The sequence below is a fragment of the Macaca mulatta genome, chromosome 9 (genome assembly GCF_049350105.2).
Source record: "Macaca mulatta isolate MMU2019108-1 chromosome 9, T2T-MMU8v2.0, whole genome shotgun sequence".
Classification (NCBI taxonomy): Eukaryota; Metazoa; Chordata; class Mammalia; order Primates; family Cercopithecidae; genus Macaca; species Macaca mulatta.
In genome coordinates, this window is record NC_133414.1 from 52,659,886 (window position 1) to 52,687,366 (window position 27,481).

Sequence of the window (27,481 nt, forward strand, 5' to 3'; positions counted from 1 at the left end):
CCGCGATATAGCAGACTGCTGTGCTAGCAATGAGGGAGGCTCTGTGGGTGTGGGACCCTCCAGGCCAGGTGTGGGATATGATCTCCTGGTGTGCCTGTTTGCTTAAAGCGCAGTATTGGGGTGGGAGTTACCCGATTTTCCAGGTGTTGTGTGTCTCAGTTCCCCTGGCTAGGAAAAGGGATTCCCTTCCCCCTTGCGCTTCCCAGGTGAGGCAATGCCTCGCCCTGCTTCAGCTCTCGCTGGTGGAGCTGCAGCAGCTGACCAGCACCGATCGTCTGGCACTCCCCAGTGAGATGAACCCAGTACCTCAGTTGAAAATGCAGAAATCACCGGTCTTCTGTGTGGCTCGCGCTGGGAGTTGGAGACTGGAGCTGTTCCTATTCGGCCATCTTGCTCCGCCCCCCCCCCCGTGAAGACTTTCAATGACTAAAAATCAAAACTTTTTTCTTTTTTCTTTCTTTTTTTTGCCAAACAGATTGTCAAACGTTCACCATTTTCAATTTTAAGTTCTCACTCCTTGAGACTGATAGAATGAAAATTTTGATTACATGCACATTGTAAAGAGGTGAGAAGAAAGTTAAATATTTGAATTTACTATGCTAAAAGGAATTTAGTATATATTTTGAAAACTTCTACAATGTTACAAATGTGTTCTAAATATTTCACATTCATGATCACAAGCACCCTTTGAGGAAGGCATTATTAATTAATTATTTTACAGAGAATCAAACACAAGTTCATAAAGGTTAAATAACCAAGGATTATTCTTTTCTTAATTGAAAAAAATATATATTCTTATAGTGCCTGATATAATTTTTTAATATATGTGTACATTTTGAAATGACTAAATCAAGTTAATTAACATATCCTTTACCTCACATGCCTACATTTTTGTGGTGAAAACATTTAAAATATATTTTTGACTACTAAGATTAATTGCCTCCCTATGTCAAAAATATACTTGAGGGATACTTTTTCCTACCTCATTCTTGGGAGCAAGGATAATTGAACAGAAGTTGATAACCAGTTCTCTATATTTTAACAATAAAAATAATTTAATTTAAAAATAGAGTTTTGGGTTGTATTAGATTAAGCATAAGGAAAAATACTCTCAATAGTAAAAGGTTTTGCGAAATTTAGTTCACTCAATTTTTTTAGCAAATAAGGCCTGACTTTATATATAAACCTCAAGAAAAATTTGATTATTTTTTGATCTCCTTTTAAATCTAGTAATTTTGTGATATGGCTGGGTATTTTTAGAAAGAAATACATTTGGTATGAGGAATTGAAGGAATACACTTGTCATGCATGATAAAATTTTATTAAGTTTCATTTTACTTACAGGCAAGTCATTATAAGATGTGGAAAACTAAACATTTCTACTCAATTTTTTTTTTTTCCAATTTACTTTTATTTCCTTAGGGTGAAGTTTAGCTCAATAAATTATCTTGAGCATAATGGCATACGCTTCCACATTGCTGACAGTTTTGTGAATCTCCTTCTCACTATCTTCAAAAAGTTGACAATTTACACGCAACACACACACACACACACACACCCCACACAACTCTGACAATCTTTTTTTTTTTTTTTTGAGACGGAATCTGACTCTCACCCAGGCTGGAGTGCAGTGGCGCGATCTCGCCTCACTGCAAGCTCCGCCTCCCAGATTCACGCCATTCTCCTGCCTCAGCCTCCCCAGCAGCTGGGACTACAGGTGCCCACCACCATGCTCGGCTAATTTTGCTTTTGTAGTTTTAGTAGAGATGGGGTTTCACCGTGTTAGCCAGGATGGTCTGGATCTCCTGACCTCGTGTTCCACCTGCCTCTGCCTCCCAAAGTGCTGGGGTTACCGGAGTGAGCCACCGCACCCGGCCAACTCTAACAATCTTAGTTGAAAGTTTGCACAGTCCAAGTGATATATTAGGTCAAACAAATAATTTTTTAAAGCTGTGGCTTATTATACTTTAAAGGAGGTTTCAGAAACCTTAAGAGACTAAATGTGAGAGTTTTAAAAATTAAATGAATAAAAATTTCATATAGAGGGAAAACAGGTAGATAATATGCAAAATAAGCCAGATGCAAAATAACATCCTGCTTAAATGTTTTCAAAACTATTGCTTATTATAATTATCTATAAGAAGATAATTCTAGATGTGAAAAGAATTGAATAAAATTTTGTGTATGTGATATGTTTTTGCACACATGCAGGTGTATTCCCTAAAATAAACTGCAAATGAACTGTGAAGTTTTAGTGCCAAGAAGTAATTTGGCTTTCAAACAAGATTCAAATACTAATTATTTGTTAAGTGAATAAAACATCTTCCATATGCCAGTTCAGGGCTAGGCATTGGAGAACTACAATGTTTCTACCCATATTGAACTTAGAGTACATTAGACTAAAAATGTTCTTTAATATCCATGTCTTCATTTCTTTTTGAACAAAAATTCACTAGTAAATTAAGAATATATATTTGATTCATAGACCTAGGCTTGAAGATGTGCAAATAAATTCAAGCATTCCCATTGAAGGTGTTTGGAAAATAATGTGCAGTTTTCCACACAGATGATTACCTAGCAAAATATACACATGTAGATAGATAGATGATAGATAGATGATAGATAGATAGATAGATAGATAGATAGATAGATAGATAGATAGATAAATTGATCTTGGAAAAAGGACAGGGCCAATTTTCAAAATGGAATATTATTAAAAAGTAGATATTTTTCTTTTATATTAAGAGCCCAAACCCAAGCTTTCCAAAGGAATTACAGTATGTTCTGTGCGTCAACACTCAGTTGCCTTATTATAAAATACTTTATTGTCTTAACAATTTGTTTTATTAAATTTTATCTTCAGAATAGTCTTTATTCTAAGACATAATTCTTAAATGTTATATAGTTTATGCTCCTTTTGTTTAAAAATTTTAAGCCTTAAATACATTTTCTATAACTTTAAGCTAAATAGTACTAAGAAGACAGGAGCAGCATTCAGCTTAGAGTGTTAGGTGAGATTTGGAGAGTTAGGCAATTTGGAATACGTGATGCAATTTTATTATATGGAAGTGACTCATTGTTTCATCACTGAGTATGATTTCTGGAATTGTTATTTGGAAGTAAATGTGTGAGGTAAATACTCTTTGGAAAACATAAATCATTGCTCACCATAGCTTGATCATCCTGAATAATAAATAAATGTAAGACAGTGATTTAAAGGTAATTGAAATGCTACACTTTTTCTTCATTAGTAATGAAGATACATTAAAATATAGTCTAAAATATAAAAAATGAGTTATGCAATTAATTAAGAAGTACCCAGGAGGAAACACACTATCAAGCATAAACCAATTCCTGTCCAAAAAATTAATTTAGTATTAAGGAAACCAACATCTAGTGAACATGTGCTATGTGCTGGAACAGTGAGCTTAGAGAGAACATAGTAGTTCCTGACCTTAAGTTGCTTATGAAAGTGAACCAAATACAGCAAAAATGTCCCCTAGAATCCATTCTCTCCTTCATTTCAATAAAGAAATGCCCACAAATTTTTAACTGGACAGATGGCTGCCTTTGACAAGATTACTTTTTCTTGCCTTTCTGTAACTAAATACTAGACAGGAGTATGAAGGCAGGTGAAGTGTGCAACTTAAAACACGGAGCTACCTGCCCTGTCTTTTCTCTTCCTTCTCCTCCCATAGGATAGAATGTCAACAAGGTAATGACCCAGCTTCAATCATGTATAAAAGGACAACAGTTGGGTGACACCGGAGCAAACAAGATGAAATAAACCTGGGTGCCTGAATGGCTACAAGGGGTAGAGCTGCTCCACCAGCCTCCTCCATTCACTTCTAGGATATTGCACAATAAAGAAACCTAAATCTTATTTGAGTCATCACATTTTAAGAGCTCTTTGTTATCACAATTTAGCCAATCCCTGATACAATAAATAAGCACACAGTTATTATTGTACCCTAGATATTCCCTGACAGTTTTGCTTGTCAATTAGTCCTCAATTTCTGTAAAAGGCAACTCCATTATTCAAATTCTTTAGGCCAAAAACTTAGAGTCATCTTTCACTCCTCACTGTGTCTCACATACCATTTCCAGTTCAATCCATTAGCAAATACTATTGGCTGAGCTTTCAAAATAGTTCCTAAATTTGACCATTTCTTACCACCTCCAATTTTTTGGATAATGACCTTAGTCCAAGTCATTATCTACTTCTTGGACTATTTAATAGCTTTCTAGCTAACATGGGTGCTTGTTACCGGAGAGTTTATTCTCCATAGCTGGAAGAGAGTCCTTTATTTGCCACAACTTAGAGTATGCTGCTCTTCTGCTCAAATCCTCCTGTGGATTCCCATCTTGATTTAAAAAAATAATAATAAAAGTTCTTAGAATGGGCTACCATACCATCAGAGCTCAGTTATATAATTGGTTTTGTTACTCAACTCCCCTACCCCGACCCCTGCAATGACTCACCCCACTTATGCCACAGTGGCTTCCATACTGCTTGTTGAACATGCCAACCATAATCCTGACTCAGAGCTTTGCATATTTATTCCCTCTGCATAAAATGCTCTTTTCCCCAGATATTAGTGCTGCCTATTGCCACCTCATTGATATCTCTGCTCAAAGTTCAACTTACAGAGGCCTTCCCTGAGCACCTTACATAACACAGCAATCTCTTCCCCATCCCACATGTCACTCTATCCCCTTGCCATGCTTTGGTTTTCATACCCATTATTATCTCCAGGTTTTGTGTGTGTGTGTGTGTGTGTGTGTGTGTCTGCATGTGTGTGTGCATGTATACCCACAAATTTTTAAAAATAAATTGGGAGCTATCAATTTAATGTTATAAACTTTAGCTATTTGGTCTCAATTGTCTTGCAGAGAAATGACCACAAGCCTAAAAGCCATAAATCCTGGGAGTTTATTCCTTATATAAACACACTATAAATATTTGTTTATTTTTTAAATTTTGTATTTTCCCCATTAGGATATAAGCACCATGTTAATAAAACTTTGTATTATGTCTGGAATGATTTTTATGCAAAATAAGCATTTCATGAATGATTAAATTGGAGAAATAAAATGAACAAAACCCAATCTGACCAATGTGCTTATAGAGAGGAACACAGAGGATGTTAGGAATTTCACAGACAAGAGTCCAGCCCAGTCAGACGGTGTCAGAGCAGGCTTCTTAGAAGACCCAACTTCTACATCAACTCTGAAGAGCAGTAGTGCTTCAGTACATATATGCCAGGCAGAGGAAAACGTACAAGTCAAACGGACAAGAGAGCATTCGAGGAGGTTGAACGAGAGCTATGAAGTGGTGAGTGCAGAATCCAGTAGGGAAGCAGGGCAGATCAATGGGTAACAGCCACTCCCACGTGGCAGACACAGGACTTAATGCTTGACATATATTAAGTGACGAATGAGGAAGAAATGACTAAAAAATTTAGAGAATTTCCTAAAAATTACTTAGCTGGTTATATGGCAGAATCAGAATTCAAGTTCATGTCTGCCAAGTTCCAAAATCTAGCTCTCTTCATTTCACTGTAGTCTTCCATCCTAAGGCATCTGAAGTTTTACTATGGGAAGACATTGAAAAACATTGAGTAGGGGGTTGGACATGAACACATTTCTCCTTTTAAAAGATCTTGCTCATGGTCAGGTAGAGAATGTAGAAAGTCAAGTAAACCTAGAGACAGGAAGACCTATAAGAATTGTTGGGAAAATTCAGGCAAGAAGTTATGAAATCCTCAATTAAAGCAGTAGCACACAGGGACACATGATTTTGATAGGTTAATAGACTGAATAGGATTTGTGCAACAGATTTTTGAAATAACTCCTGGATTTCTAGTGTAGGAAAATGTTAGGGAGAAAAATAGGTGTCATCCACAAAGTTGGGGAATGAAGTAGGGAATGTATACAGAGAGTATTATCTCAAACAGTTCAATCTGGTCACAGAGCCACCTAATGCATGGATCTGGAATAAACTCCCAAGACTCACGATTTTTAGGCTTGTAGTCATTTCTCTGCAAGACAATTGGACTACATGGCTAAAGTTTATAACGTAAAACACAGAGAGACAAGAGGCACAAAGCTAGTTCAGGAATCTAGTTATGTCTGGAAAAGTCTATACTTTGTAAGAACAGGAAACAGCAGGTACTGTTACAGAAAATACTGAACTATATAATTTGCATAAAAAACAAACCCTAAAATTAATTACTCATAACAATATAATGTCATATGTGTTGGAGTAAGCCTTTTGTCTTCCAATGTTACTTACCTCATAAGAGCTGTCTTTTTAAGAGAAGAAAGAAGAAAGGTGTTTTTCCAAGAAAAAGAAGTAAAAACAGCATTTAAAAAAATTTAACTTATCCCAAGAAAATGCTAATGGTGGTGAAATATCAAAAACAAGTAAAGGTAATAGCAAATGATAAAGCTGTTTGCAAAATGCATCACAAGAGAAATATGTAGACATTTCAAACATTTACTTAGCAAAAGAACCGTAAAAGAGACATCCAATCAGCAGCTCACAATTTAGGTTTACAAATACACTGAGGATATTAAAGTGGGACCACGTATACAATAATGTATTCCCTTTTAATCTGAAAGCACTGTGGTATGAGAGAAGTCATTGTACTGAGACTTCAAAAGATAAAATGTGGTATCTTCTAAGATTATTTTAAGTGAGAAATAAGCACAGCATGAAACCATTTCCTCTCTCCAAAATGCTGATTGGATTTAAATAATATCTGTTTTCCTTTATTCCTTTAGAACTACAAGTCTAACTACAAAAAAAAAAAAATCAGTATTCTGTGACACCAACTCAAAATAAGCATTTAATATTTTAATTAAATTTTTTTTTTTTTTTTTTTTTTTTTTGAGACGGAGTCTCGCTCTGTCGCCCAGGCTGGAGTGCAGTGGCCGGATCTCAGCTCACTGCAAGCTCCGCCTCCCGGGTTCACGCCATTCTCCTGCCTCAGCCTCCCGAGTAGCTGGGACTACAGGCGCCGGCCACCTCGCCCGGCTAAGTTTTTGTATTTTTAGTAGAGACGGGGTTTCACTGTGTTAGCCAGGATGGTCTCGATCTCCTGACCTCGTGATCCGCCCGTCTCGGCCTCCCAAAGTGCTGGGATTACAGGCTTGAGCCACCGCGCCCAGCCATTTTAATTAAATATTAAATACACTTTTAAAACAAAAAAGGTAATACAAAGCATGCCATTGTTTGACACTTTGGGGAAATCTAATTGATGTCTAGCTTAATAGAAGGCAGCTGTATTCTCTGTTTCTGCATTCAGTCTGCTGCTATACCACACACCGTGTGGCCTCTAAAAAAACTTCACTGCATACTCCTGAGAGAATGAGACAGAAAGACAGAAAAGTTAGTGTTATTATGAAAATAATTCTGACTTCAAGGATCCCCTAAAAGTGTCCCTGACCACACTTTTAGAACTGCTGCTTTAAGAATATTAGTCTGCATAAAATAGGAAGGAATTTTCAGTTTACTAAAAAGATTTCTCGTAAAGAATTTAAAAATAGTTATGAATACCTATATCCATGAAATCTGTTAAATATCCAAATTTACCATTTAATGTGATGCATGTAAAACAACTACTTTAATTAGAAGAGAACAACTTTCATCAATCTTCTCCCTATGCCTGGTTTAGTCAGCAGAACACTACCTTCACACTCTCACCTCTCAATTGAGCTTTCAGGAATGCATATCTGAATGTATATCTACTGTTAGGACAGAAATCTTGACTTGCACTCTTAAAGATGAAATATCTCACTTTTTCCCATCTGAGAAAAATGGTACCACCATTTACTTAATTATTTACATAAACAACATACAAGTCATTCCTAATTTCCCTTTCTCTCACACCCACATCTAATCCACGAACTGCCAAATTATACCACACTTTCTTCATCTCCTACTCTGTCATCTTGGCCCAAGTCATCATTATATTTTGCTTGGATTACTTCTATGGCTTCCCAAGTGGTATTCCTTTTTCTCCCACCACTCTACAATCCATTTTTTCTTCCCAGATTATTAGTGGAATCCATTTTTCTACTCATAAAACATAAATCAGATTATGTCTCATCTCAACCTAAACTCATCTAATGCTCACTAAATCTCTTAGAAAAGCAATCTACTTACAGGGTCCTATGTATGACCTTGCCTCTGCCAACCATTCCAATCTGACCTCATGTTTTCCATCTCTTTTAACATGTCAAGCTTTTCCTCACCTTACTGCCTTTCTATTGCTGTTTAACTTCATCTGGAATCCTCTATCCACACTTTTGTTTGGTTCCTTCTTATCATTCAGGTTTGAACTCAAATGCTACCTTCCCAGGGAATTCTACCCTGATCCACACAGTCATTGCCTCCGTGATTCCCTTTTATCACCCTGTTTTATTTCATTTTTTTCATAGTACTTATTACCATCTGAAAGTATTATGCTTATTTCCATATATGGTTTTATTTTTTCCCTTGCCACTATCACCAGAATGTGAGCTCTAGAAGAAGCACTATATACATCTTGTTCACTATAATATCCTCAGTGTCCACTGAGACATAGTCATCACTGAGTAGGTACTTCTTGAATGCAAGAACTAGTAAATAATCAAATGAATTCTGATAAAGGAGAATAAAGACTATATATTGTAAAAGGAAGTTCATTGTATACTTTTTTTGCTATTATCTCTCTTTGAGGAATATACGAAGTTTCAAATGTTCATGGAACACACTTGTCAAAGTCACACCCTGCTTTATCTCTAGCACTCTTTCCGCTTGTAGAAACACACCATCTAAAAGAAGAGGAATGCCTGCTTTGTACAGATGTAACTCGTTACTCAGCACAAAGAAAAATTTCCAAAATATTTTTCCTATTTCATGTGGCTTTGGATACTAGAATTGAAATAATAAATGATTTAAATTAATAGAATTAAATGAAAAGAAATTTCAAGAGTTTCCATACAAGTCATCTTAATTTTCATTGAAAAGGATAATATGCAAAATAATGCTGAAAAATCATTGTGGCTTCTTTAAAGAATCATTTTTAATTCACTTGGGAGCTTTATCGTCAATACCTATAGTTACTGCTATTAATCTTGTTTTTCTTGTAAATTTGAATTTAATCATTGATAACATCCTTTACATGCTATACCACTAACCCCACCATTTCCTGAAATATGATATAAACTCAGGGAAAAGGCAATGTCATGTAAATTCATATACACATATAGGTACAAAGTATAAACATTTGCATATGCATATTTCCAAAAGGTTGAGTCAATAAAAATCTTTGCACTGGTAATACTGGAGCAAGTTATTACAAAAATTTTTTTTTTAAGTGGCTTTAAATTGAGGGCATGTACCGTCATTGAGTGAACCATCAAGGATCACACAAATCTATATTAGGAATGTTGCTGAAGGTATTAAATATTCTAAAACAAGATGAAATGCAATGTAATAGAAATGTAATAAAAAATAATACTCTAAATATAATCCATATATAAAGTGTAACATTGAATTATGTTCTTCTAGCCATAAAAATGAAAAAAAAAAAAAACTTCTTTGATGAGTATGAGCGAATGACTTTCAGCAAAAGTTATTACAATAGGCTATTAATTAAACTCTATAGGAAACAAATGCTCACACCCTTCTTTTTTCCAGAGGGGAATAAAGGATCTTTTAAAGAAGGCTGATCAATTTTTAAAGGAAAATTTTATACTCACTGACTTCATTTATGATTTTGTGGAAAACTTTGGATTTCCTAAGTAAATATACCATTACATATTTGTGAAATTGAAAACTATCTTCATAAGAGTTTGACCACCTTCACCAGATGCTTTTTCTAATAAGGCTTTACTATTAATAAATGATCAAAGTAACTTAATTAGCTTTTATATGGAAAAGTATACAGAGTAAATTAACTGTTCTTGTTCAGCTACAAAGACAGTGAACAGCAAATAGAAAGTAAATACTCTGTTTGCGTTTTGTTTTTGCTTTTGTTTGATACCCAGTTTCACTCTTGTTCCCCAGGCTGGAGTGCAACAGTGTGATCTTGACTCACCACAACCTCCACCTCCCAAGTTCAAGAGATTCTCCTGCCTCAGCCTCCTGAGTAGCTGAGATTACTATTTGGTTGTAAAAGCATTTGCAGGCCAGACACGGTGGCTCACGCCTGTAATCCCAGCACTTTGGGAGGCCGAGGTGAGCGGATCACAATGTCAAGAGATCGAGACCATCCTGGCCTACGTAATGAAATCCCCGTCTTTACTAAAAATACAAAAATTAGCTGGGCGTGGTGGCACGTGCCTGTAGTCCCAGCTACTAGTGAGGCTGAGGTAGGAGAATTACTTGAACCCGGGAGGCGGATCTTGAGCCAAGATCGTGCCACTGCGCTCCAGCCTCATGACAGAGTGAGACTCCGTTTTGTAAACAAATAAATAAATATAATAAAAGCATTTGCTTTTTATTTATTTATACTAGATTGTTCTAATACTAATTCTAGTATTTATTTTTTATTTATAAATAAATAAATTAATTAAATTACATAAAAGCATTTGCCCCATCAAACAGGGTCCGCTTGGTAGATCATTTCTGTAATCTCTAAACTTTGAGAGGCTGAGGTGGAAGAATCACCTCAGGCCAGAAGTTTGAGAAGAGCCTGTATAACATAGTGAGAGCCTATTTCTACAAAAAATCCAAAAAATTAGCTGGGTATGGTGTCATGAACCTGTAGTTTTAACTGCTCTAGAGGCGAAGGCAGGAGGATTGCTTGAATCCAGGAGTTCAAGGTTGCAGTGAGCTATGATTCAGCCACTGAATTCCAGCCTGGGAGACAGAGTGAGACCCTCTCTCAAAACATAATAAAATAACATTTAAAATAAGATAAAAGCATATATATTCTTATGAATAACTTATGGGGTGTTTTGTGATACAGAGAAAAAAAATCCCTTCAGTCAAGTTGGATCAATTAGGCAAAAAAAGATACTATACAAATCATTAATGTAACTATATACTCGATAAGAATTTCTTGATATTTTAAATACACATAAAGTGTGAATTCTCAGATTGATTTTCATACCATTTTAAGTCATCAACCATAATTCTAAATCTCTGTGTACTACTTTTGGAGCCTTAGCACAAAAATATTTTCATTTTATCAGAAAGGAGTTTATAGAAGGGCCTAAATACAAAGATCAGATTCAGACTGTAGCTTTCTAAAATTTCAGTAGTTAAATTCAGATGAACTAGATGCAATCACAGCCTGTGTTTCTCAAATGTGGAGACATGGGAGAATTCCAATAAGAACTTCAGAGACCAATTCTGATGTTCTCTGTGGTGGGGGTGGGGTAGGCTGTTTCCATGGTAGCCACACCAGTAAGCTCCCTGTGCTAGGAAGTAGCTCTTATCCGTCCAGCCCTTGAAGAGTATGTCAAAAAAATTACTAAACATTCAAGGCTTTCTCATTAGAGGGATGGATATTAAAAGCATTAGTCTATCCAGTCCCACAGAGAAATCATTGAAAATCATATTAAAGTCCCTGAAGAAACATATTTATGTGTTTTTAAAATGAACACACAACAATTGTAGAATTGTGTGAAATGTTCGGCATTCAAACTCTTTTCACAGTTATGTCATGATGGTTGAAGTAAATTTTACCTCATTACCAAGAAATCAATGTGCTATTACACCATTGCCAAAAAAGTACTAATCCACGTTTTCTTCTCAATTTTTACTTTTTCAGGTATGCTATTTTTGTTTCTAATTTTTACCAAAAAAAAAAAATACATTTTTAAAGTTTCCAACCTGGCATTCTCTCAAAATGAAGAAAGAACAGATTGATATCTTAGCAAAATGAATAAGCATAGAAATAAAATAAATAACTGAAGTAAGAATAAGAGGGGAAAAGGGTGTGCCTTTTTAACGTGACCCATGATTTGCCTTATTAATGTCAGATTGATTTTTTGAAAAAAAATATTGATGGCCAGCCGAGACCAGCTCGGTCATGGAGACCCTAACCCAGTGGCGCTGGAGGAATTAAAGGCACACACACAGAAATACAGAGTGTGGAGTGGGAAAATCAGGGGGTAGACAGCCTTCAGAGCTGAGAGAGCCCCGAACAGAGATTTACCCACATATTTATTGACAGCAAGCCAGTGATAAGCATTGTTTCTATAGATTATAGATTTACTAAAAGTATTCCTTATGGGAAACCAAGGGGTGGGCTGAAACAAAGGATGGGCTACGGTTAGTTATCTGCAGCATGAACATGTCCTTAAGGGACAGATCGCTCATGCTATTGTTTAAGACTTAGGAAAGCCTTTAAGCGGTCTTCTGCCCTGGGTGGGCCAGGTGTTCCTTGCCCTCATTCCGGTAAACCGACAACCTTCCAGTGTGAGCGTTGTGGCCATCAAGAACATGTCACAGTGCTGCAGAGATTTTGTTTATGGCCAGTTTTGGGGCCAGTTTATGGCCAGATTTGGGGGGCCCGTCCGTTCCCCCAAAATGGCATTTCAAGTTTAACTTAAAATAACCAATAGTTAAAGAACACTAAACATACACTTGCCATTTAAAAAAATAAAATGAAATTTATCTGCTTCCATCATGAAGGATTCCAAAATATGAAGAAAACCAATGTCTCTAAGCAAATCAACCATTACCATAGGTATAAATTAGATATTTCCAATACTAGACTATTAGGTAAAATTCACCCAAAATAAAACATCACCAACTCTAAATCACTAAATCAGAGTTTGTTTTATTCTGGATGAAGGTAAACTGAGGTTTATCTTTATAATAAAAATGGAGAACAGCCAGGCACAGCGATTCACGCCTGTAATCCCAGCACTTTGGGAGGCCGAGGCAGGCAGATCATGAGGTCAGGAGATCGAGACCAACCTGTCTAACACGGTGAAATCCTGTCTCTACTAAAAATACAAAAATTTAGCTGGGCATGGTGGCACACACCTGTAGTCCCAGCTACTTGGGAGGCTGAGGCAGGAGAATGGCGTGAACCCGGGAGGTGGATCTTGCAGTGAGCCGAGATAGTGCCACTGCACTCCAGCCTGGGAGAGAGAGCAAGACTCCATCTCAAAAAAAAAAAAAAAAAAAAAAAAGAGAACAAGAATATATAAGGGTATTAACCCATGCTACCTCATAATTAAGGCCAATGTCTATTGATTAAGAAAGTAAACTGTATCCAAATGTTCCGTAAGACTCACTTAAGTATTTTAACTCAATTAAAATATGAAAAGAGCCTTAAGCAATATAATCTCCTTATCCTACTGCCTTAAGAAGTTAATACCAAACAATGTTGATCAAAACTTGAAATCAAAACTTCTACTAGGTAGCACTTTTAAGTATCTGAAATCAACACAACTCATTTTGCTTGAAAATACATGATAATGTGTGTATACTACACCCAGATGACTTTTCCCCAGTCATCCTAATTAATGAAGTCTTACCATATGAGTGTTCTCTTTTAATTATACAATGAAACATTTCCTCAATTACAACTTTTTAAAATTTAAATAATCATTTTTAAAATTTTAAATTGTTTTGACATAAGGCTATTAGCACAAGATCTGCTAAAATTACATTGAGCTGGCTAGAATTACCATGTAGGGAAAGATTGGCATCAGGTTATAAAATTGTAGTCATTTTATTGAGTTTAACTGAAGGCAATCAACAACATTGCAAACGCTATGACCCTGAAGGTAATCAACATCATTGCAAAAGTTGTGACTCTGAATATTGATATACTATTTAGAACCCAATTTTTAAAAGGATTATTAAGATGACGTGCTGTTTACACAATCTAGCAATAAAAGGAAGATAAAATTTATTAAAATTATCATGAAGCAATGGGGAAAATATTAGTATATTTACCTGGGGAACGAATATCATCTATTGTGAGTATTTCTTCTTTGTTAACATTTATGTATGTGTGTGCTTGTATCAAATATCTTTGTTTGCTTCCCTCTCTTATCTCCTTATCATGTAGCATAAGATGTATTGACTTTACATCATAGTATTTAAGTATTGTTAAGTTCACATCATAGTATTTAAGCTATGGGATAGCAATGAGATGAGTAAACATCACCCAAGAACTTTGTGTCTCCTTTTGGGGAAAGGGTTAATAAATTTGCAGCTATACACAGGGTTGTTCAATCATGTTAGGTGGAAGTATGACCTTGTTCTTGTCTTCATTTGAAGATTAAATATGGTTTAAGGAGATATGTATGGGTGCCAAGTTGACAAGGGGTCGATTGATTCTGATGTTTAATTTTACATGTCAACTTGGATAGGTCACAATACCAGAAAGTTGCTCAAACATTATTCTACTGCAGACATTTTGGTGATGGTATTTTTTTTAGATGAGATAAACATTTAAATGAATAGACATTGAGTAAAGCTGATTACCCTCCAATAATGTGGGCGGGCGTCATCCAATCAGTTGAATAGAATAAGTCGAACCTTTCCCCTAGGAAGAGGAAATTCTGCCAGCAGACGGCCTTCAGATTTAAATTGCAGCATCTCTGACTGATGGGCCTTACCCTGTAGCTTTTGCACTTGCCAGCCTCCACAATCACATAAACCAATTCCTTCAAATAAATCCCCTTCTCACTGTATATAGACACACACATCCTATTTGTCCTGCTTTTCTGGAGAGACCTGACTAATACATAGCCCCATAGTTAACAGTTTGAGCTCTGAACCCAAATAACCTGGGTATAAATCCTGACTCTATTGTAAACTAGTTGGGAGACCGGGGCAAATTACTTAACCACATTGAGCCTCAGTCTCCTCATCACTAAATGGAATAATAAATATCAGCCTTTACATCACAGGATTGTTTGAGGTTTAAATAAACTTTATATGTAAAATATTTAGAAAAATCATGTTCTATGTGTTGGGCATTTTCTAAACATTAACAAATATTAATTAACTATCATTCCCAACCTTCTTCCAATATAGCTAGAAACTTTCAGTTAGGCTTAGTAAGAAAGGACAACAAGAATAAATTTTAGAAATAATTTACATAGTTGTTTGGGAATCTATTTTTGTAAGACATATTCAAGATGAAGGAACATTGAACCCACAGGTGTTCAAAATTGTGGGTTTTTGAATGAAATAGCAATAATTAGCATTTGAAAACAGATGAAGTAAAAGTATACTTTCCTTTATACAATAACTGTTTTACTAAAAAGTGCTGACCAATATCTGAAAAATAATATCATATGAAGCTACTGATGTAATCTCCGAAATGCTTTAAACATGATTTCTAGGCCAACCACAGTGGCTCATGCCTGTAATCCCAGCACTTTCGGAGGCCAAGGCGGGCAGATCACAAGGTCAGGAGGTCAAGACTATCTTGGCTAACATGGTGAAAACTTGTCTCTACTAAAAACATAAAAAATTAGCCAGGCATGGTGGGGGGCATCTGTAGTCCCAGCTACTTGGGGGGCTGAGGCAGGAGAATGGCATGAACCCAGGATACAGAGCTTCCAGTGAGCCGAGATCGTGCCACTGCACTCCAGCCTGTGTGACAGAGCAAGACTCCGTCTCAAAAAAATAAACAAAAATAAAAACAAAACAAAACATGGTTTCTAACTGTTAGTAGTTCTTAAGATATTGCCTCTATTTTTATATTCTATACTTGACCTCTATATATATTTTTTACATTTCTCATCCTTTCTTCTCACTATTCACATACATCCTTGCCCTATAATTTCACCTTTCTTTGCAATTCTCTGCCAAGTGTACATTATGTATATTTTTGTTTACTGTGTTTTGTCACCAGAAGAAAGTCTAGATGAATATTTATATTTTTTGGCTGGAAAGAACTTTATATTGTTGGCACAGAAGGTGAAAACTATTAGGGTAATAAGTGATAGAAATTACTACTTAAAAACTGAATGCCTAACATATATGCCTAACATATATCCAAGAAGTTGACAAAGAATAAATAAAAAGTGAACGCTGAATGAAGAAAGAATATTTCTTATACACTGTCAACTTTTTAATAGAATAATAATACTTATTATTATGTTGTGGTGTTCTATACTTTACATTAAACATTCATACAAATTATCTTATTTGATACCAATCCTGTAAAGAAGGTAGAATGCAGGATTTTTTAAATGTTGGCTCTAAGGACATTTTGGGCCAGAAAAAACTTTATTCTGGGCAACTACCCTTTTGAGCAGTGTGCGGGGCCTTTACCCACTAGAAGTCAGCAGTCTCCCCAACATCACCCAGTTTGTGACAACCAAAAATGTCTCCAGATATCACCAAATGTCCCCTGGGAGACAGAATCATCACCAGTTGAAAACCATTGGCAGAAAGAAAGAGTATCTTCTTTTTTAACAAATTGTTTAGGTGAAAGAAAGAAATGAAGTGACTTGCCCAAATACATGCCTTCTCTGAACAACCTACAAGTTTGATAATTATAGGACACTATCACACAAATCTTTTGGATAAAACCTTAATCACCACCTAAGAAACTGATTTTCATGCTTCACCATCTTACATTAAAGGTATTTCTGAATTCACTTTCTTCCCAACTAATTCAGTCATTATCTCAAGCTACTTTCTTACTACAAAAGAAAAACATGTCATTATAAATTTCCAGTCAGAAATAAATATTATGAAAATTTACCTGGGCATAAAACATATTTACACAGTGCGTGCTTAAGTTTGTTTCAAAGCACTTTCTATATTAGTATTTACAAGATGTATGAAACAAGCTATCATTCCTATTTAGGCAGGTGATATGCCATCCAACCTTTATTATCTGCCTCTGTCATGCACATGAAAAACATTTTCTTTTTTTTTTTTTTTTTTTTTTTTTGAGACGGAGTCTCGCTCTGTCACCCGGGCTGGAGTGCAGTGGCCGGATCTCAGCTCACTGCAAGCTCCGCCTCCCGGGTTCACGCCATTCTCCTGCCTCAGCCTCCCGAGTAGCTGGGACTACAGGCGCCCGCCACCTCGCCCGGCTAAGTTTTTGTATTTTTAGTAGAGACGGGGTTTCCCTGTGTTAGCCAGGATGGTCTCGATCTCCTGACCTCGTGATCCGCCCGTCTCGGCCTCCCAAAGTGCTGGGATTACAGGCTTGAGCCACCGCGCCCGGCCGAAAAACATTTTCTTTTTACTGAAGCTTCATAGCAGGAAAACTAGTCACATATTAAAAGTTAAGGGTGGAGTTGAAGGCATTTAAATTATCAGACCAAAAATACTTCCAGCGATCTCCAGCTTCTGCTGAAGCTTTGTAGGTTTGCTCAGTGACCTGACTACATGCAGTCTTATTCAGTGTAATAAACGGCATTTCTTTTTTCACATTTTTAACTTTATCCATGTCTGAAAATATTGTGGATTATCATATTAATATTCTAAACACAAACACTTCACTTAGTTAACCACTGTATCTAAGTAGTGCTTCAATTCTTTTCAAACTAATTTCTCAATAAAAGAAGGAAAAATGGAATTTTCCATGTAATGCACTGCCATCTGTGTGCAGGCTGATAAGATGAAAAGAGACTATTTGAATGTCAGACGATTGGAGTTACAAACCGTACCTTCCATGACATACACCAGTGACCCCACATTTCCTTCTTTGATGATGCAACTGTCTTTGTCATACTCCCACTGGGTACATACAATGCACAATCTCCTGGATCTGTGACAGCTCTAAGTTCTTCATAAAGTCATTAGCAAGGATAGCTTCCTTTATAAGATCTTTGGACCTATGGCAAGAAAGGGAAGATTTACTGGCACATCTGACAAGCTCTTTCATAGTTTGTGCGGTTTAGCAAAGCCATACAGTGCTCTGGCACACCACAGATGTATTTTCTTGTTAGGAATCCATTAATTTTCTGGAAGACCTGAGAATAAAGTAGCTCCATGACAGAAAAAAAAAAAAAAGGCACTACGAATTTTTTTTTTAAGTATCCTATCATTTAATGAATAAGTGACCTACCAACCAACCAACCAACAAAATCATACAAGTTCATTTTGCTTTAGACTTTTTCTTAATCACATAGATTGCTAGAAAACCAATGGATACACACTTCAAAGTTTGTAATTTAGTTTAAGAATAAATATGAACAAAAATTTTAAACTCCAAAACAAATACTGTTACTACGGTTTATATTTGTAAGAGAACATCAGGGATGTACTGTATAATACACAATTAAAGAAAAAAATGCCTATGTACTTTATATGTACCTCTTCTGTTAGACTTTATGCACCCCATAGGCAGGGATCATTTTAAATTTGTTCTTTACTGTATGCCCAGTATCTACTAAGATGCCAGTCATCTGTAAAATAGTTTTTAAAGAATATCAACCTAACAGCTTTATGTGTGAAGACTGGTGAATATAATATTACTTTCGGTAAATGGTGGGAGATAATATTGCTCAAGTAATATTTTTGGATTGAAAAAGATAAGAATTGGGCCGGGTGTGGTGACTCACACCTGTAATCCCAGCACTTTGGGAGGCCGAGGTGGGCGGATCACGAGGTTAAGAGATTGAGACCATCCTGGCTAACATGGTGAAACCCTACTAAAAATACAAAAAATACAAAAAACTCTCTACTAAAAATACAAAAAACTGGCCAGGCGTGGTGGCGGGCTCCTGTAGTTCCAGCTACTTGGGAAGCTGAGGCAGGAGAATGGCGTGAACCTGGGAAGTGGAGCTTTCAGTGAGCCCAGATCGCGCCACTGCACTCCTGCCTGGGCGACAGAGCGAGACTCTACCTCAAAAAAAAAAAAAAAAAAAAAAAAAAAAAAATCAATAAAAATAAAAATTGAATTCCTACGTAGCTGTTTGAAACAACTGGTAGAAATGTGATAGTTCTTTATACATACATCTCATGCTTTTTTAGATAATATTTCTTTTTATCTTTTTAAAAATTTTTTATTTTTTATTTTATTTTTTTATTTTTGAGACAGAGTCTGGCTCTCTCGCCCAGACTGGAGTGCAGCGGGGCGATGTGGGTTCACTGCAAGCTCCCACTTCCGGGTTCACTCTATTCTCCTGCCTCAGTCTCCCGAGTAGCTGGGACGCGCCCGCCACCATGCCCGGCTAATTTTTTGTATTTTTTAATAGAGACAGGGTTTCACCGTGTTAGCCAGGATGGTCTCGATCTCCTGACCTCGTGATCTGCCTGCCTCGACCTCCCAAAGTGCTGGGATTATAGGCATGAGCCACAGCTCCTGGCCGAGAAGATTTCTTCTTCAAGCAGCTTAGATTGAGGTAATAAGGCAGACAAAACTATTGAACAAGATGTTTGAAGTGCAACATGTTTTAGGTATGGATTCAATACAGGTAGTCAGTAGGAAAGACACTCAAATTTGTAACTGGAATTCAGTAGTGAACAAAAAAGTTTTAGCAGAACTTAAAACATTGTGGTGTTTATTTGCTGGCATAAGAAGTTCCAAATGACTTTCTAAGAATGCAAAATTCAAAGTGGAAGAGACATTAAGGAATACTTTATCAAGAGGAGTACAATCAGAGCACTAACAAAAAGTCAGAAGCTGGATAAGATGAAAGACCTTAGCAATTCAGAGAGGAGACAGTATATTTGGAATGTTATATTAAAAGTCTTAATTTTTAAAAAATTAAACACAAGCTGACCTTTACCCACATTTGCTTAGCAAGTGGCTTCCAGGGAAATGACCTGCAGTAGTGAATATAGACTAAAGCATTAGTCTTCCCTCCCCATTTCTGGGAGGCTTTTCATCTAGATCTCAGTCTAACCAGCCTAGCCTTTACATATTATGTTTTGTAATGATTTAGTTTTAAGTAGTACAAAGATACACATAAAAATAAAAACAATTGAAATTTTATTACTATGAAGAATAATCCTAGAATGGAATGTTAGGATGCAATGAAAATTATGTTTATGAGGAGTGTTAATCGCATGGAGGAAATTCTTCAGTTATTTTTAAGTGAAAATGCAGGATACAAAATTAATTTTAGAGTAAGAAAGTATGTGCCTATTGAAAATGTAAACAAAACAAAACAAAAAAAATCACCATAGGCTTTGAAGAGACAGATATTTGGGTCTTAATCCTAGCCCTGGCACCTAAAAAAATCTGAGTGGGTTGTCTTACTTTTTCTGATTGTTCACGTTATCATCTACAAAATTATATTTTTAAAATGCCAACTTAACAGGTTTATATGTGAAGACTGAGGAATAAAATGTTACTTTCAGCAAATGGTAGGAGATAAAGGTTGTAGCAGTATTAATTGTAGTATTATCTTCACCACTCCTTATAATTACCTTCACCACTCCTGGTCTCAAGAATACCAGTGGCACCTTCATATTGACTCCTGAGATCTACTGTTCTGGGATTATTTTTTCAAGAATATGGGCTTATTTAGTATTCAGGAAATTAGTTTTGGCCAAATTGTATTATATTTTCTCTTTCCTAAAAGTTTCTTTCTTTTTTTTTTTCTTCTCAGAGAGTGAGGCCATTTGATGGGTTCATAGTTTCTTGCACAATAAAAACTAATCAAGAACCACAACTTGTTTAGCTACATACAGATGGTATATTATCCTTTGGGAAGTATTTATAGTGCTCCAAAGATATTTAAGTCCTAGAAATGCAGCAAGACTAAAAATGAAGCCCTCTTCCAAGAACATAATTATAATTAGTACCATCCAAAGATGATTAAAGAAAGTCACTTTCTCCCCTCTGATAAATAAGATTAACCTGTTTGAAGACGTTACAAAAGATTAAACAATGAGCTCTAACACAATTCCTTAGAATTATCCAAACTTTCCAATTGTTTATCACAGAATGCAGAGTGTGGGATGGGAGGGAGAGGATTTCAGGATGCTTTTGTTTCTCAAATTTTATTTTGGATGGAGGACATTTAATTTCAGGTCTCAGAAGAAACAAACTGGAGGCTTCCATATAGGCTGTTGCATCACTTTAAAAGAAACTAATCAATATAGGACCTACATCTTACTATTTATACCTTCATACAGGTATTGCCAAATAGTATTATTGTCTCTGAATTGACACAAATAATTTGTCTCTGTTCTCATAGCAAGATAGATATCTTGTGCCTCTGTGTAGTACAACCCTAAAGATGTTCTTGTCAGAGAATAATACCCAAAGCCCAGCCTTTTCATGTAATTTTCCTTTAAGCCCTTTCCCATTGACTACTGAAAACCTCAGGTCAACACTCATTAGTCTTTACTTGCCCCAACATTACAGACTATAATTAATCAGGGCCTCCAGCGAACTCTTCTTTGAATCCTTTTCTTTCCCCAAGGAAATGGTCTAAGACACTCACTATAACTAAGATATAATGCATATAAAATCAGCTAGTTGAGCTCTGTTATTAGTATTAGAGTTGGGGAAAGCTGATAACACAAGTACCTTAAGGTAGCCATCTGCTCAGCCCAGAGTATATATTTTAAACATATTTTGAAATAATTCAGCAGCCTGACTTATATAAGAAGCAAACATAAAGATCATGATTTTTTTATCTTTACTATCTATCTCTGTGTACAAATAATTTATTTTTGAAAATCTTTTTCTTCCATGCCCAAAATGTGTGACTTTTTAAATCCAAACACCCATAAAGGTAACTTGACTAATTTGAGCTATCCATATTCCTTTGTCATCACTGAGTTGACATTATATATAGCTTAATAATTCAGCTTCTGAAATTTTAGTTATATACAATGATATGCTGGTATTCTGGTTGTCTGGCTGGGGTGGAGAAAAGCGGAGGAAGTCATGGTATGTAGCATTTGCCAATTTCAATGATGTAAATACTCCCACCATGGCCAATTTCAAGCTTTCATGCAAAATCAACCTGTTTGCAAAGTTCCTGGAAATTAACAAGCAGAACTTATATGAGCCAGAGCAAGTTGGCTCCAGAACAATATACGATATAGATTATTTTTCTAACACCTCAAGAATTTAGTGTAACTTAATTTGTAAATTCTGAAACCAACATGATAATCCTTTTTCTTTCCTTAAAAAAATTCATCAGGTGGTATAATATCCCCAGATAATTTAATGCCAGGATTAGCAATAGTTCTTCCAAATGTTCAATTTTAGAGTAATAAATTGGAAAATCCATTTCCCCATTTACTTATTACAGAGAAAATTTCCGAATATAAAGAAAGAATACTTTATAGAATGTCTTTCTACACAATCTTAGGTAAAAATGGGCAATTTTAGAGTATAGGAAAACATATAACTACTTCTCAAAAAAGGGAGATAGCACTATTCGCTGTTAATAAACAGACCCTCACTAGGTTTTTTCTTAAGCTAATAAAAGGATATTCAACTTTTTTGTTACCATGTAGTAGGCTATCAATAAGTGAAGTGGCAAGTAGAGAAGGCTAGTTCAGATTGGGTTGTCAGGAAGGCCTCTCTGAAATAAGGATTACATGACAATGAGATCCAATCATTGTCTTCTCTATTGCAATGATGAGGAAAAGCATTCTAAGTAGAAGTAAAAATAAGGACAAAGGTGTAGAGTTTGGAATGACCTTGATATTTTCAAGGATCAGAAATGAGACCCGTATGGTTGAAGCATACAGCGAGAAAGAAGGAATGGGATGGGAGAACAAGATCACTGAGGTAGGCAGGAGATGGGTCTCAGCACCTTGAAGGTTATGATAAAGAGGAGTTATACCTGATGTAAATGACGAGTTGATGGGTGCTGACGAGTTGATGGGTGCAGCACAACAACATGGCACAAGTATACATATGTAACAAACCTGCACGTTATGCACATGTACCCTAGAACTTAAAGTATAATAATAATAAAAAAAAATAGAAATTAAAAAAAAAAGAGTTTTATTTTATTCCAAAGGCCATTGAAGGACTATAAGAAGGGGTATGATTTATAGACAATGTAACAGACATAAAGAATAAATTACATAAATTTAATTTAAAATGTTACTGAATTCATGGAGGTTTTCTGTTGTGGATTTCATCAATTAATGAATACTAAAATCAAAATTGATTATTCTGTTAATAAGGGAGTTTTATAATGGAAACTCTTGGGAACCACTGTCTCATAAAGCTTACATTTATTTGGACTTTAAATCACTTACTCTCAGGCAACTCTTACATATTGTGAGAGAATGAGGTCTCATCTCAATTTCAAGAGCTATCTCCAGAGGCCTGAAGCATGCCACTCTCTACATTCACTCATGTTTTAGATCAGTTTCCCCCTCAGTCAGGTCACAGGCAATAGTAAACATTCCAAGAACAGCCTTTCTCAGAAATATGAGCATTAACATCTGATCTCTTTGATTAAAAAAGACTTCCAGGTACTTTAAAAGACATAATCAAAGTTATTAAGTTATTGTTAAGAATGGAAATCAGATAAAGCAATTTGAAAATGTAGCACAAAACTTCCATAATAATTTTTTTGACTAAAATCATCACTCATTAAATTTCTTTTGCACTCAATGGTCAACTTTGGGGTCAAATGTCAGGAGAAACAATAAATTATCTTCATGGTCACCTTGGCCTACAGTATCATCTATCCATTTGGGAATTCAGTCATCCAAGTGTCCACTGAGGACATAATGACAAGCCCATAGCTCTTTCACACAAACATACTCCTTGCAGAGCCTCTTAACAGTTTGTAATTCCAAGTTATTGTAATAGCACAACTCCATCTATCTACTGTGAAATATTTGAATAATACCTATAAGCAAGAAAAATGGTAGTCCTATTGCTGCCACAATTCTGCCCAAATCATGGATCCTATTTCTTGCCTAACAGCTTTTCTGAATGAACTCCATAGATACAAGCTGGCTAAGGGCTAAGAAATATCAACCAGCCCACATGAAAATAAAATTTAATCCTGCAAAGTTATTGGCCAATTTAGATATTCCCTCAAAACTACAGACCAGTTTTCAACAAGGTTCAGACTGTATTTTCACGTCAACCAGCTCTGCTATAGCTAGCCCAATCTTGTAACAAGAATAGTCATGAGTAAATCAAAACTGTTTGCAGAATTCATACCTATAATTAGCATGTGATACAAAACAATCACTGGACTAAAATTAATGATAGCAAGATAGTTTGTAGGTGAACAATAATATTTATCTTTTATTACATACATTGCAATATTTAATAATTATCAGTTGCCTTCTAACTTTTTTCCTGTAGTTCTAAAATAGATGATTTAGTTCCTTTGAATTGAATCATGAAATCATGATGAAATATTAATAACCTAAATCAATGATTGTGGAAAGGGAAGATAGCCCATAAAATATTTAGTTGCCCAAATGTCATTCAGATGGTAACTTAATTATCCTTCATTTTTTTTTTCTTTCATTTTTAGTTGACATGTAGTAATTGTACATATTTATGGGATACAGAGTGATATTTTCATGCATGTACATAATGTGTAATGATCAAGTCAGGGTAATTACATCCATCACATTAAACATTTTTTATTTCTTTGTGTTGGGAATATTAAAAATTCTTTTAGCTTTTTGAAAATGTACCACAAATTACTGTTAACTATATTCATCCTACAGTGCTATAGAACACTGGAACTTATCCTCCTATGTAACTACAATTTTTTATCCATTGACCAACCCCTCACTATGTTTCCCTCATCCCTACTCTGCAGCCTCTAATAACCATAATTCTGCTCTTTACTTTTGTGCATTCACATTTTTAGCTCCCACATATTAGTGAGAACATGCAGTATTTATATTTATGTGACTGACGTATTTCACTTAATATAATGTCCTCCAGGTTCATCTATGTAGGCTGCAAATGACAGGATTTCATTCTTTTTCATGGTTAAATAGTATTCTATTGGATATATAGACCACATTTCCTTATCTGTTCATCTGTTGGTGGACATTTAGGTTGATTCCATATCTTGGCTCTCATGACTAGTACTGCAATAAATATAGAAGGACAGATATCTCTTTGATATGCTAATTTTCTTTCCTTTGAATAAATAGCAGGATTTCTAGAATCTAGACCTCTAACTCTTACCATATGCAAAAATCAATTCAAAATGGATTAAAGAATTAAATGTAAGACCCAAAACTATAAAACTACTAGAAGAAAAAACAAGGAAAAGGGAATTGCTTCAGGACATTAGGTCTAGGTAAAGGTTTTAAGGATAAGACCTCAAAAGCATAGACAACAAAAACAAAATACACAAATGGGACTATATAAAAAAAAAATCTTCACAGCAAAGGAAACGATCAGCAGAGGGAAGAAGCAATCCAAAGAATGGCAGTAAATATTTGCAAGCTTCAGACAAAGTACTAATATTCAGAAAACACAAGGGACTCAAAATAAAAAATAGTAATAATTTGATTAAAATTGGGCATGTGACCTGAATAGGCATATCTCAAAAGAAGACATACAAATGGTCAAGTATATGAAAAAATACCCAACACCATTAATCATTAGGGAAATGCAAATCAAAACTATAACAGGCCATCATCTTAACCCAGTTACAATGACTATTATCAAAAAGACAAAAAATAACTAAATGTTGGAGAGGATGCCGAGAAAAGGGACTACTTTTTACAGTGTAGGTGAGAATGTAAATTAGTAGAGCCAGGGAAAACAGTATGGAGTTTTCTCTAAAATCTAAAAGCAGAGCTAATACTCTCCATTTTAACTAATACTCTCACCTCATTGTTACTGACTAGGAGCAATGCTAAGTAGCTCTCAAAAGCAGTAGTAAGATGTTAACAGATGGGGCAGGCTTATATTAATTAAAGAAAAGAAAATTGTTGTTCTTTGTAGGTGTTGATCCACTTCCAAAACGTCAATATTAAAAGTCCCTCATTCAACTATTAAAGTCATTCAGCTCTCCAGAGATACATTTTACAGCTAATTCACACTAGTAAGCCTAACTAAAATAGAGCAGTCTCCAAAAGAATCCAGGTCAAACTCTTCGCCTATATCTCTCTCATATCATGGAATTAAAACCGTGAAGTTTCACAGAAGTACCATACAGTACTTTGCTTGAGAATATATAAGACCGTACACATTTCATTCCAGAATTTAAGAACTCTGTGGCCTGATCTATTAAGAATTCCCTCCCTCCCTCCCTTCCTCCCTCCCTCCCTTGCTCCCTCCCTTCCTCTCTTCCTCTCTTCCTCTCTTTTTCTCTTTTGACAGACTCTTGCTCCGTTGCCAGGCTGGAGGGCAGTGGCGCGATCTCAGCTAAGCGCAACATCGCCTCTCGGGTTCAAGCGATTCCCCTGCCTCAGTCTCCCAAGTAACTGGGATTACAGGCATGCGCCACCATGCCCGAATAATTTTTTGTATTTTAGTAGAGACGGGTTTTCACTATATAGGCTGAAATGGTCTCAATCTCCTGACCTCGTGATCCACCTGCCTCGGCCTCCCAAAGTGCTAGGATTACAGGCGTGAGCCACCGCGCCTGGCCAATAATTGACTGTATTCTGAAGTTTAGATGCCCAAACTGCAAAACAGAGTAATGATTGAGGGAAAAAAATGTCAGATATTTATATGTCTAATTGCAATTCAATGTTTTAAAGTAATTTTTTTCTTATCTTTGAAGACACTAAATAATTGAAATTTCTTAGAACTCATTTGTTTCCAACAAGGTCAGCATGAATACACCAGTATCTCACCACCCTGGGCAACCCTATCATCAGGGCATAGATTGAGTGTCATGATGGTACTGTTAGTCCTCTGAAACTCAGCAGCTCCCACCACCACTATGTGTTATGCATTGCAATTTCAATTACCGCAATGACATGATTTTTAAATTGATCATCAAGGAAATCATTTTAGAATAATTCTGTTGTTAAGATGCTTCTTAACTTAATCTCTGAGACAGATTACCTTCTATTTTAAATTTGTTTGTATTAAGTGGCAGAAGAATTGCATGATTCTCTACCACCCCCTTATCCCAAAGTGTATATTTTCTCTTGACTGAAAATGGTGACTTGGGTACTTTACTCAATTCACTTAATTCCAGAAATTTGGAGCCAAATTTTGCCTCATTACAATGTCCTACATGTCTCAGAAGGTAGATTTTCTACTCTGACAAATTCAGTTCAGTTTTATCTCCAAACATTATTTTCTATGAGGTTGAATACATTAGACACTTTGAGCCGGCTTTAAGAGAGACAGTGTTTCTATTGAGAAATTTTGAAAATAACTAAACATTTAAAACAGTAATGCTCCTAGTCGTAAAAGCTCTGGGTTTACCAAGCTTCTTAACCAAACTTAAAAATTAACCCAATACTCACAATAACATTAGTCATTATTATAGTAGTAGTATTACTACTATTATGTTTATAGTAATAGTATTACTACCATAATAGTAGTAGTAGTTTAATAGTAATAGTAGTAAAGAAATTTTTTCTTATCTTTCAAGGCATTAAATAATTGAAATTTCTTAGAAACTACTACTATACTACTATAATAGTAGTAGTAATACTACTATTAAT